The sequence below is a fragment of the Micropterus dolomieu genome, linkage group LG03 (genome assembly GCF_021292245.1).
Source record: "Micropterus dolomieu isolate WLL.071019.BEF.003 ecotype Adirondacks linkage group LG03, ASM2129224v1, whole genome shotgun sequence".
NCBI lineage: Eukaryota > Metazoa > Chordata > Actinopteri > Centrarchiformes > Centrarchidae > Micropterus > Micropterus dolomieu.
In genome coordinates, this window is record NC_060152.1 from 10,913,192 (window position 1) to 10,927,027 (window position 13,836).

Sequence of the window (13,836 nt, forward strand, 5' to 3'; positions counted from 1 at the left end):
CAACAGTCAATAAGAGGGCATGACCTGACAAGAATGTACATTTTATTTAAGTTGTTGCACGCACGCATGTCTAATGAAGCACAATCTTGCTCATTTCTATCCATTGAAGAAATATCCTTTGAAATGACATCGTAACGTGTGTATTAAAGCAAGGAGACTATATACCAGATATTTATTGATCTGCTTCTGATCACATTTTCACTCTTTCAAACATGTATTTTACAGTCCATTCATTTTTAATTCATATTTTATTTGTACATCCTTCTCTAGTGCTTCAAGTAAGCATCCTCCATTTTGTGAAATAAACCACAGATAACCAAGCTCTGGCTCCACCAGGGAGCAGCCTTAAAGACTGGAGCTTCAACTCAAAGACCAAACATTTAAGTGTTTCACCGCTGGGAGGTTACAAAGGTCTAATTAGCCACTGTGTCTGCTCTGTCAGCGATGGCAGACCTGTACAAGGCCCTTCCTTCCGCTGCCAAGTGAGCTCCAGTATACTGTAGCTCCATATTACGGTGTCAAGCTCAACTACGCCTGTTTCCTGTGTGCTGCTTGGTTCTCCCCATGGGAACACTTCTGAGGAGAGGATACAGCAATTATCCATGGACTGCAAAGTGAAAGGTGAAAGGATTTGTATTTACTAGCCAGTGAGTGGTTAATGACAATACAATATGCTGGAATTATAGGGATTAGAGGCCAGGGATTTGTGTACTGTACAGTCAATGGAGTTTCAATCAACACCTTAGTGCTACCTCAGTAAATTGAAAGACTTAGGGTGAGGGAAGGAGGGTGGACGATATTCTCTTGGAAAAGACAAATTAGTTGGCTATGAGTTTTTTTTTAGTTTTTGTGTCTGTGTACTATAACTAGGTAAAGAAACAGGAAAAACAGAGAGACATCATAGTAGGACTGGACGATTTCACCTAAAATCAAAATCAAGATTAATTGAACATTTTATCTTGATTACGATTATTGAATGATTATTTTGTTTTTGAATGTTGTTTTTTTGCCCTCCTAGTTCACTGACAAGGTTTGTGTTGTAAAAATGCTCAATTATTGAAGCTGGGCTTAGTTAATTTTTTGATTCACAGAATTTAAAAATTGATTATCTAAATGTTAATTGATAATGTAATCTTATAGAGACTATCCCTTATATTTGGCGCATCACCGCTGCTGAATTATGAGTGCAGCCACTAAAATTTCACTCAATTATTAATGTCAGTGCGGAACTACTGATTTTCACACGTACACTGTGCGAGCACGGAAACACTCGCTTTTCTAGCTTCCTCTCCTCATTCATCAAAGGTCATCTAAGTTACATAACAGCTGTCAAGTGAGCTCCAGTATACTGGATGCTGCTTTCCAAGCAACTCGAAATTTCCGACCTCCATCTAGAAAAACGATCCTGGAACGCCACTTGAAGTTGGATTTCCTACTTGTGAATTTGGAGAAAAAATATCTACACCGTTTTCACGAGTAGCAGCTGAATGACGTGACACAACAATGGCAGCTCCCCTGGAAGCACACATACAAGATAAACTAAAAGGCAACAAAGTATATTTCCATGTATTTAAATTAAAACTATTAATGCTATCTTATAGTAAAACCTGTTCTGCATGTAAATTGATGTAGAAATGTTTTGCCAATGTTAGTAAGTAGCTAGGAAAGTAGAAAAGTCTTTTCTACCCAAAAGTTGTTCAGAAAAATGTTTAAAAATTTCCAGAAATGTGAAAACATTTGGAAATGTAGCCTACAACTTTTGCTTTTTAGCTAGAAGGATACACAGTCAACGAGTAAGGTATATTTATCGCTTGTTTTTAATAAAATGGCCGTCCTTTTAAATAACACGAAGTGCACTGCTGAGGGTTTAACTGTGCATAAACTTGTCACGGTCAGCCATGTTTATTGTTTATATTTGGCGTCATGCACCACCATGCAACTGAAACACTAGTCGGATATTTCAACTTGGAAATTTCCCAGTTCCAACCACTCTGGAACGCAGCATAAGAGCAGCAGGGCAGTGTGTGTTAGTGTGTTAGAGTGTGTGGTGGAGTGAATGAGAGAGAGAGCGGCAGAAAGTGACAGAAAACGCGCAAGTTTGTTGTCAGTCTGGCAGTAAATGTACAGTGTAGGTCACAGCGTGTCGGTTAAAGAGGTGGTATTATGGTTTTAGGCTTTTTCCCTCTCCTTTATTGAGATATATACCTTTTTTGTGCATGTAATAGGTAAGCCAAAAGTCCACCCCAAAGGGAGTTCCCATCTCAACACTGCTCTGAACTGCCTGAAAACAGCTCATTTGTAGTCCAGCCTTTACTTCCCTTTCTTGTGACGTCACAATGAAACTACGTGTGATAATGCTGGCTGAGCAACTAGTCTGACACGCCCTCAAAAACAACGGTGGAAAAACACTGAGCTGCAGCACACCTCTCCTCTCCCTTCCAAACACTAGCTACCCTCCAGGCAGTCAATGGACATAAAGTTGTTACTGTGATGTAGAGACAGAGCTCAGTTAAAACTTTATGGATGAAAGATACTTTTGTTACAGATTAATAACTCACCACTCTGAAACTCTTGCTCCAGTCCAAATTACCAAGCTGGTCGGCAACATGTAGCCTACAGCTGAATCTAAGCTGTTTACAGTCTTTTTGCTGACTCGCCTTTCTCTGCTTCTGATTGGCTATTACCGGCCTTTCACTGACCTGCCCTTCTCTGCTTCTGATTGGCTAGTAGTCCTTAACTAGGAACTGCGCATGTGCAACTCCCAATAAAGATCATTTAGAGACAAGATGCATCACTCCAGAGCTAAAATGAAGCCTTCAACACAGGTGTTGTATGGTGTTTTTTTGAAAATTAAACCATGTAAATCTGTTGAACCTGAAAATGAGCATAATACTACCTCTTTAATAAAATGGATGTCAGTTGTTTCGCCAACTGCTGGAGAGTGAAGCCGGTTAGTGCCAGCTAATCTCTGCCTGACTTCGGTCTGGAAGCTCAGTAGGACTGGACGAATAACCGACATGGTAAAATTACGTCGGTTAGAGGCTCTGAATTTCGGTTTCAGTTTCTTTTCAATTAATTGTCCAGACCTACATAATAGTATGCTGAACATTAAGATGGCCCGGGAGGGCTTTCTAATCGAGTTGAATTTAATTTATTGCCCTTAATTACAGGTACAGTCTCCAAGGTCTCTGCATCTCCTAAATAATAAAACAGCAAGTCCCACTAATAAACTGTTTAGACTTTATTGTATTTTGTTCGTTTGAAACAACAGGATCATACAGAAAACATAAACAAAGAAAATAAGAAAAATGCATAATGAATGTCAGCCATTCTTTGTTGCAGTCATCATTTTCATAATACATAGTTAAAGCTGAAAGGAAGGATTTGAAGCATTGTATTTGCAACCCATCTGTAATTTATCCCTGCCTCCCTGTCATTGGTAATGTATGAAGTTGTGTGACCATTTTGCAGGGTGCAATGATTACATTTAAGAGTGCAATCACACAAAAAGCAGCAGCACTTAGTTTAGCACTATGGGGAGAGACAACATTAAGCATTTGTCTCTTCAAACCTAATTTCAGGGGGGATGGCACTGCTTCACCCAAACGGCATCAACCTCTGGAGAGCAATAAAATGGCAACGACACTATTTGGGTAGTGACTTGTCAAGGGGACTTTAAACTGATAAGGCATATTACACTCGATCTAAATCATCCAAAGCTGAAAAAAACCATCCATCTATTTTCGGTGTGTATCCCAGGCTTTCCTCCAGTAACTCTGAATAACTCTCACCCCTTTTTTTCAAGGGGTGAGGGTTTCAAGTAGAGGAAAAAGAACGTAATTGCAGGTTTGTTATAGGATGCAAACTTTTGTCTCTTGTGTTACATATCAACCACACTAACCTCCACACCCATAGTTTCTACTTTGCTACATTGATAAACAAACACCTTCCTGCAGTGAACATAAGCTGTACATTGCAGATTCGTCCAATTTGACCATACATCTTTGAAAAACTGAGGTATTTCAAACCCATATCAGTAAGCCATTCATTACGCTGTGGTTTTAAGACACAATTTTGGTCGGTCTTCACTTCAGTTTCTCATTTTACTGTAAGTTCAGTCTGTTGCTGTTTTGACAACATCCTGCTATCCGCAACAAAATCTTTAAAACCAAATCCTCAAGCTAAACTTAGTGAATCACTAGTGCCACTGGCAGAATTAATAGCTCCCTTTACTGGGGATTAAAAACGGCATTGTTATCTCAGCTTTGACATACAGTATGTTCCTTCCTGGTTAAAAGCTAATTGAAAGATTATGAAAGCCACACTGAATACCGTTGGAGCCAAGGTGCCCCAGCTACATTAGGTGGCTTGTTTCAATGTGGAGAAATAGTGATTTAACTCCAAGGTGATTTCAGATCACTGAACTCCTTTCTCTGTCATGGCGAGAGAGCCAGGCCACCTTACAGAGAAACTAATGTCAGCTTCTTCTACCCATGATCTTTTTCTTATGGTCACTACCCAAAGCCTGTGTCCATAGATGAGAGCCAGTACAGACACTGTTGTTTTTGTTGTCTGGTTCAGTGGCTGTATTACTATAGTGTTTCAGATAGTGGGGTAAAAAACTGTCTAAGAATAAGTTTTTTTTGCACCACTTACACTTGAATGATTTTTTACAAAGTTTGACTCAGACATTTGACCAGAATTGTGACACACCATGGTATCATCGCCTATGTAATTGAAACAATCGATTACAATTTCATACACACAAATGTGCATAAAGCACAGAACCAGTAAAGTGAGCTTCTGCTGGTTGAGTGATCAGAACTGCACGCCTATCAATCTCTTCACCCCCCGCCCTGCCTGTTTATTGTTTTCTTGTTGAATGCTGGATAGGGAGACATTGCGCAGGTCTTCTATCATCTCGAAGAGAGGCAGTTTCTGGGCCCTCCCTAAGGATCAGTTATCTCACTTCAACAGAACAAAAGGTCTTGTATTACAGGCTCAAAATATGTCCTCAATCACTAAGTTGAAGCCTTCATGGATCAAAAATGGTGTGCTCTGTAAGTGTTTGAAATTTCTCTTAGTGGTGTGATGTTGAGAATCTCAGTGATCTAAGCAACAAGTCTGTGAAAAGAATGTAAGGAAGATTACCTGATTACCAGTTTCACATGTTTTACAAACATCATAATAGACAAATGTAGCTCAGGTCCTGTCTTCAGTAGCAACAAAGTGCCCAGGTTGTGTTAATCAACATTTCATTAACCCCCCCCAGCAGAAATTTCCCATTCATAGCTTTGTAACCATAACTAGGAACGGCAGGTCTGTGAAGCTTTTGATTTCTCCACATGCCTACTCCAAAGTTGTAGAAGATTCTGCAAAAGTAGTAAGTAGCCTAGTACTATAGCCGAATGAAGCATAGCAATGGTGAGTAACCACACCAGAGATTTTTTTTGCATGGAGCAACAACATGGTGGAACTATTACTGAAAGTAACACGAGAGTACAAAGCGGAGAGTCGTCATTAAGCCAATATGGCGACATGCACTGTACAAGTGTATTATTTGCACAGTACAAAATATTTGAATAAAAACGCCAACACAAAAACATTAGCATTGTGTTTTTGCTTTGCATGACTTATAAGACCCAATCAGGAAGCCAAATGTGAGTGTCTGCAGTCCTCCGTTTTAGTCTGTCTATACTAATTCACTACCCTAGAGTTTTAAAACAAAAACAGGGTCAGCAGCATTTTCAAACTTCTGTTTTAGGTGTTTAGATTCGCTGTTAGTCTGGACAGCAGGTGTAAATGTAGCAAAAGGTCTGTCCAAAGAGCTTGAATCTTTTGTTTCACCTTTCAAAACCCCAAATATAAACTAGTATGCTAAAAGTGTATGAAATGGATTAAAGTGTCTGCTTGGGCCTAAGTCATTAATAGCATAATACCACAGTAACCCAGTGTAGCTAAGAGTTAGAATATTGCTATAACTACCTACATTATTACCACATTGTCTTATTGAACTCTGTATTATGAAAGCGGTGATTGTCCCCCAGTCTGTTTCCGCAGTAAAAATGTTGAAGGACGCAAAAACACTTTACACAAGCCCTAAGAAACTTCTGTAGGTTAAACTGGTCTAACGAAACACGATGATTAACTAAAGCTGCTTTCATACGGAGATCCCACAATAAACATGGAGAGAATATCCATCAGTATGCCGCATTCGCTCATTCATACTAAATGACATTTGCTTAACTACTATCTATGTTTTCACATAGCATTTTGGCTTTTCGGAAGCACTGGCGTAGGAAAAAATTATCTGTAATACAACACTGGCATGCCAGCTGTGGCTTTCCACACAGACTTTGTTCTGACTGTATCACTACCAACATTCCCGGCTCAGAGATGGATCAAATCAGACCCTCCTTTCCAGCCTCGTACCTTTCACACAGCGCAGCAAGTCGGCATAGTGGCACAGCATTCCCAGAAAATAAGGCAGTGTGCGCCTTAAAGACATACTAAACAGAGTAGGTGTCACGGTTTGGTCAATGCAAAGCAGGAGAGAGCCCAAAGCACGACACTGGAGAGCGGACATGCAGTTCAGGGGATTTTAATCCCACAGACCAAGCATGAACAAAACTCACAGGTAGTGGAAACAGGCAAAATCCGAAGTACAGAACTGGTAGCACAGAAACAGGCAGAACTCTCATCAAACGACACAACAGAGCGTACACGCACTACAAGGACCGGACAGGGACTGAACAGAAACACCAAACATTTATACACCAGGGACTAACGAGCAGGCGGGAGCAACACAGGTGACAGGGATCAGGAGTAACGAGACAGGCAGGCAGAGAGATAGCATGGGAAAACAGAGAGACAGGCAGGCAGAGGGCTTCTGGAGTAACAGACAGGATACAGGTTACTGAAGACAAAACACAGACATTATCAAAATAAGACGTAACAGACCAGAATAATATAAATAACTAACTAATCCAGACACAAGCAGACAGATCATAAATAAACTACAATCAACAGGGAACACAGACTGAAGCTAGGATTAAACAGAACCAAGAGCAGACAAAACCAAAATAATACAAACACAGAACTAAGAGTAAGTACAAAGACAATAACTAAGGCTCAGAACTAAAATGCAGGGCTAAACCTAAGATACAAGACAGACAGGTACAAATGAGCAAAACTGAACATGCAAATGAACAATGGAATAAACAAGGGTCAACAGAGAACACAAGACCAGGAGTAAAACCCCAAAACAGAAAACATGGACCAACTGTTACACAGAACAGGGTAGGGAACAGAGAAACCAGGAAACAGGACAACAGACATGACTGAAACCCAAAACACAACAGAAAACATAACAGATACTGAGAGCTAAACTAAGCAAAGCCGACAGACAGAATGTGACACTAGGAGACACTTAGTGTCTTAGTGACACAACCCATAATGCAACACCCTCTGTAGGACAGGTGTTACACCAGTACTTTAACCATTCAAAAACAATATCTGATCTTATGAACATGTAATTGTCTACTTCTTGAATAAAAGATGACCTCAATTTTTTTTTTAAATGTAATTTCTAGAAAAAATGTCACCTTCTATTTGGGTCAATGGCCTACGGTATGTGTGGTTACAAGTGACGCTAAAAAATCCCCACTCAGGACAGACACCATTCCCAGATGCCACTATGAGTTTAGGGCAACATTAGTGGCTCTGTCATGCTCTATATTGGATTTTGGGAAGTTTACCTGAAATTACTTTGCTAAACACATCCTCAAGGGCTTTTCTTGTGAAAATGTCTGTCTGTCTGTCTGTCTGATATTTCTCATTGTATTTTTCTTGCTCCCTATATCTGTCTTCCACTCCTTTCTGTCTCTCTTTCTTCCTCTGCCTTTCCTGGTGTTAAATTAGATGGGAATAGGTAATGAGAACATCTCATGCCAGAAGCATTAGTAACGATGATAATTAATGTCCATTGTCTTTTGGATCAGCTAAATATTAGGCATCAGGCAGAATTATCTCCCTGTATCAAATCACATTAATCAACATTTGGGGCCACCTGCTAATCAGGCTAATGTGCTCCCCATCCTGAAAATTGGAAAAAAGGGCTGCATGAATGCACAAGAAACTCCTGAAACCAAATGTAGTGGTGAGCATTCAGATAAGCTGATTTCTGAGAGGATTTATCAAACAAACAGGGAATATTTCTGCAACAAAGAGAGCAGTATCAAATGAATTAATCAAGTCTGCGTTTTACTTGCTATATTTGATCTGTTTTATAGGAAAATCCATTTGAAATCCATTTACATTTACATTTAATGTTCCTTGTGTTACAGGGCCAATTTTCTTGTCCGTTTGTGGGTAACTGGTCAACTTTGGACCATGCCATGTTACATTGAGATATTTTCAGAGCAGCTACATTGGAGTTGGATGAGGGGGAAATATGGTAAACACCAAGTTTTGTAGAGCAAGGGTCTTCTTCTAGACGTACCCTGTTGCCTCCATGTTCAGCAGTCATTCAGGAAGAAAATCCATTACAGACGAAGGTCAGACTTTTTTGAGTAATGGGGGCAACTCACCTTTTTGTGAACTGAAATTTCCCACTTTATTACTTTTACTATTTTGCTATCACTCTTTTCAGATTTAACAAAAGTTCAGGTGTCTTCCCTGGGTTATAAACTTAGAAAACACAACGCAGAAGGCAAGTTGGGAGAAAGCTGCACAATGTGATGTGACTGGGGCCCCCATCCACAGTACTATGTTTTCGTTTTAAAACGGAGACCTGCATTTCCACCTCCTGTCCAGACTAAAACAGCGAAAACAAAGAACTAAAATGGAGAAGTTTCAAAACACTGCACACCCCATTTTCCATTTTAAAACTTCGGAGAGCGTTTTAGTGGGGACGGGTAAAAAGGGAGGACTTTCAGAAATGATGACGCAGACGCTCACGTTTGGCTCTCAGATTGGGTCTTATAAGTCATGCAAAGCTGAAACACTGCCACTGACAGAATTTATTATTTAGTATTTTTATTAAAATATCTTGTACCGTGCAAATAACCCTTAGCCTATAGACTACACTTGTAAGTTACCGTGCATGTCGCCGTATTTAGGCTACTTTGCGACGACTCCCAGTCTGTTTTCCACCGCCACAGCCGCTTTTAACTTCCATGTTACATTCAGTAACAGTCAGTAACAGTAAAATTTGGTGTGATTCTTCGTCTGTATTACTTTATTCTTTTGCCAAATCTTTTGTAACTACGGAATAGACCATCTGCTTCATGTTTACATTGGCACACGCCCAATTTACGTGAAAGGCCACAAGATGTGTGTTTTCAGTCATTTTAATGTAGATGGAGATCAGCTCTGATACGCAGCTAAAATGCTGGTGTAGACGGAGATCATATTTGAGTAGTGTGGATGGGGTCTGGGTCGGGCCCAGCAGTTGTTCTGCTCCAGGACCATGATAAAAGAAGACAAATGTCAGCCAGAGAACACTCTACAGCAATCAGTGGCTAGATTTACTGTACTTTTGTTCTATTTGTCTTTCAGCATGTACAGTTGTGGGTTGTTTTGGACTGTATTTCAGATTATCTGAGACAGAGTGGCTAAGGACAGTGTTTGCAGTAGTTATTGGTGGTGTGGGAGTATTGATTTTTCAACTGTTCAACAATTGAGGCAGGAATTTCAACCCTCCAACTGTTTTTTGTAGAGAGTGCCACAATGGCACACTTCAAAATCTATTCCCTGGTAATACTTTAGTAATGCTGATATTTTAGGGTAACTTCAGACCTCAGTTGGCTCCATTGCCCACTGGCTGTGTTTTGTTGCCAGTTTAATTTACATGTCATGCATCTGGTACACATTCTGACAAGTATAAAAATTGCATGGCGCTGTCAAACCTGAGGCTTCCAGTGGAAAGCCACACAAGGAGCTTTTCTAATTTCTCTTCCTGATCCGATCCCTCCCGGTTTTGGATCACTACATACAGTGGTGCATTACAACCAGTGCCCACACACAAGCCCCTGCTGCCTTTCTTTCCTCTGTTTCTGCATCTCATTTCTGGAATAATCCAAGCCAATGCACCTCTAGGATTCTGCCATTTCATAATCATCATCACATGATTCACCCCTTTACCTCCAAAACAGTGGAAAATGCCAATCCAAGGACTTCAAATTGCAGATCATAAGGATTTGACCTTTTCTACAGTACAAGTAGTAAGGCGATTTGCATATTGTAAGGCTGCCCCCCTAATAGTCTAATAAAGTGTTAATTGATGATAGGACGGAACTAACAATTCATTTCATTATCGATTAATCTGTTGATCATTTTTATTATTAATGACGTCACTTAAATGTCTTGTTTTGTCCACAACCCAAATATATTCAGTGTACTGTCATAGAGGAGTAAAGAAACCAGAAAATCTGAGAATTTAAACATATATTCTTAAAGTTGGCAATTAATTTAATAGTTGACAACTAATCAATTAATCGACTAATCATTGCAGCTCTCATTGATTGACCTACTTTCGTTAGTTGGTTAGGCACAGAAACTACCTCAAAACCTCAAACTCCATTCCGGAGCGACGTTTGTCACCAGGACGAAAGTCATCAAGGGATGCGGCAATATGGACCTTTTGTCTTGTAATATGGAAGTAACTGAGATGTATTTTGGTGAAAAACTAATGACATTCAGCCTCAGCTGTACTTTGTTTATTGCTAATTAGCCAATGTTATAATGCTAACATGCTAAACTAAGATGGTGAATATGGTCATGACCATATCTGCATATTAGCATGTTGACAATAGCATTTAGCTCAGAGCACTGCTGTGAATCCTCACAGAGCCGCTAGCATGACTGTAGACTTGTCTTGTTTAGGTATTATTAGTCAGTCCTGGATTCCTGTTTGCACAGGTAAAATTCTTAGGTACTTATAAGATCTGATCCCTGCTCATAAAGATAGCAACAGTAAATTAGCCCGGATAAGTAATTCATTAGGCTCTAATGTCATACTGAGGGACAGGCTGCAAAATACATTTTGACAGTGCTTCGATGTAAGTTGAATTCATCATGTTCCATCATGCACTGAACACGGTCAGAGGCTTTCTCATTTGCCCAGCCTCATCTCACTCACTGGCCAGGAATAAGGCTTTTGCGGAGGTCATGAACTGTGGAGCAACAATCACTTCTATATCAGTTATCATCTTGCGATTACTATAATGCTAATCAGCCAGTAATCAACTTAAGAGCCTGTCAAGCCCTTGACTGAGCGTTGTGGGAGCCACCATTCTCATCAGTGTGACCACACAGCTGACAGAAGTCTCATCCTATTACAGGGCCTCATTTGAACTCCCTCCGGCAGGAATATGCTGACTGAGATATCCATCCTCCAGCTATTGTTCCTCTTCTAATCTCCTCACACAGAACATTTTCAATTGAACTTTTCACAGCTGTGAGGACCTCCACGTCTGGTCTCAATTTTTTCAAAGAAAAGGCAGTTTTAGATATATGTAGATGAGAGCTGCAACAAAAAGGAAAGATTATTAGATGGATTAATTTTTTGACTATTGAACCAGAGCCCACTTATTAATGATATAAAACAGAGAAAAGCAGCAAATCCTCACACGCAATGTTTAGCATTTTTGCTTGTTGAATTATTTTATTACTACATTGTTGTTTTTTCTGTTGTTTGCATTAATGAATATGCTGCTACAATTCCTGCAACTTCTGCTCAATCCTAACCAATAGGGAGAGCTCTCAAAATCACTGCTTAGAAATGTCCAACTTTTCAAAATAAAAGTATTTTTTTAGTGTTGCACTTGCCAAATGGACTGGTAACATGAGGTAGTTTGATAAACAGACTGATAAGTCGAGCATGAGTGACTCATTTATCCCAGAAGACTATACAACATTATGGTAGCTGCTCATTTGGTTGTGTCAGCTTAGTTGTACTGCTATGCATTCTGTTGTTATTTGTTGCAAACATGTTATCTCTTTATTCCAGCTGCTACTATTTCGTGGAAGTAAACAGTCCTACAGCTTTTTAAAACAATCATAAGCAAAACACACTGGGAGTCATTGTCAAAGTGTTTTTACTCAATATTTTACGCGATATTAAGCTAAATTTTAAGATCTAAATTTTTAAATAATTTTATTCAGACAATGCAGGTTCCCTGAATATTACACTTGGTAATGAGAAAAAAATCATGACTGTTTCATTTCAGTTACAATATCTTGTGTGAGTGATTGGTGAGTGTGCACTGCCCCACTACGCTATATTCAGCTGTGTCATTGTTCGTTAAATTCCCCTGAGAAACGTACATTTTGGATACTGGAGAATGATTTGAGCTTTCTTTCCCTCTCATAATAACAAATATTTTGTGACCGCAAAGATGCATTCAGTGGACCCTGCAAGCTCTACTTAATTAGGGGTTTATATACTGTATTTTTCATGACTGCTCAGGGGCAGAATTACAAAAGCAGTCAGAAGTCAAACAGGCAATATGGCACATAGAGCAAGGGTTTATTTTGTGTCAACTGCAGCCTGTGGTGCTGCCTGTTCCCGAGCTCTTTTTAAGATTACTCCTCCTTACCTCCTTCTAAGGCCAATTTTTCCACCATTAAGCTGACAGATTTACCCTTGTGATTTAATTCAATCAATTGCAAGAGGCAGTGAGATATATTCCAGCCATGGGACAAAGGTCTGCATCATTCGTCTGCACTCAATCCAACCAAAACAATTATACAAATGACCTTTGAACACATTATCTTATTTACTTCATTAGGTTAAGTGGTTCCTTTGAGCTACACGGCCAGATAACCTCCACTTACCTCTGACTTGGCTGCTTTTACAATGAGCAGTATTTGAAGGAAATGCAGAGAATAAAAAGGTCAAAAGTCATCTGGCAGCATATATCAGCCAGTCTACATCCTCCCCAAATTACGTTCATATATTCTCATTGAAATTGTACCTCGATGTCAGCAAGAGCTTTTAGTCACCTTTTTATTGTGAAGCTCTACAGATGGAAGACGGGAGTGCAGCATTTTGGGGGAAAGTGGTTAGTAGTGAATATAGACTGTCACTGCTGGGAGAGCAAGAGGGAACGAAATGAGAGAAAACAGGTACATCTCCCCCAGGTCTATAATCCTGAGATTACTGTTTGCTCTGGGGCCTGTCTGACTGCACTCCGGGTCGCCTGTGCTTCACTTCTAATCTCCTCGGCCCCAGCTGTCCAAGAATTGATTTGAAGATTCTCTGAATCAATTACTCTCCTGTCCAAGGTCTCATTGCCTGAGAGATATACTCACACATGGCACACGTACACATGCACACATGAAAAACAAATGCAGAGAAAAATGCGCACGCGCACACAACCCATTCATCCCTCTGGAGTAAACATTCATTCATAGACTAATTGCACAACCTCTGACACAGAAGTCTCGAACCAGACCTTATACCTGTTTGTGGTGCATTATACAGCTGGGTAGGTGTCCATTAACTTGCCACAAATGAGTGTTTTGATTTTTTAGTTAGTCCACCTTCTCCACTAATGTGATCATCTCATTTCATCTTCATTTTACTTTGAGAGAATATTCTAAATTCTGATTTTCTGTTTGTAGAGTGCCACTTCATTGTGCAGTTATTTAAAATCTGTGAATGTATATCTTGTAGACAGGCACTGCTTCTGAACTAGACGCAATCATGCACCATATGTCTAAAACAAAACAAAATTATATTTTTTCAGAATACCTATTGTAATTTACATTCATTACATATATTCATTTAGCTGACGCTTTTACCCAAAGCGACTTAAAATTGCTATACACATC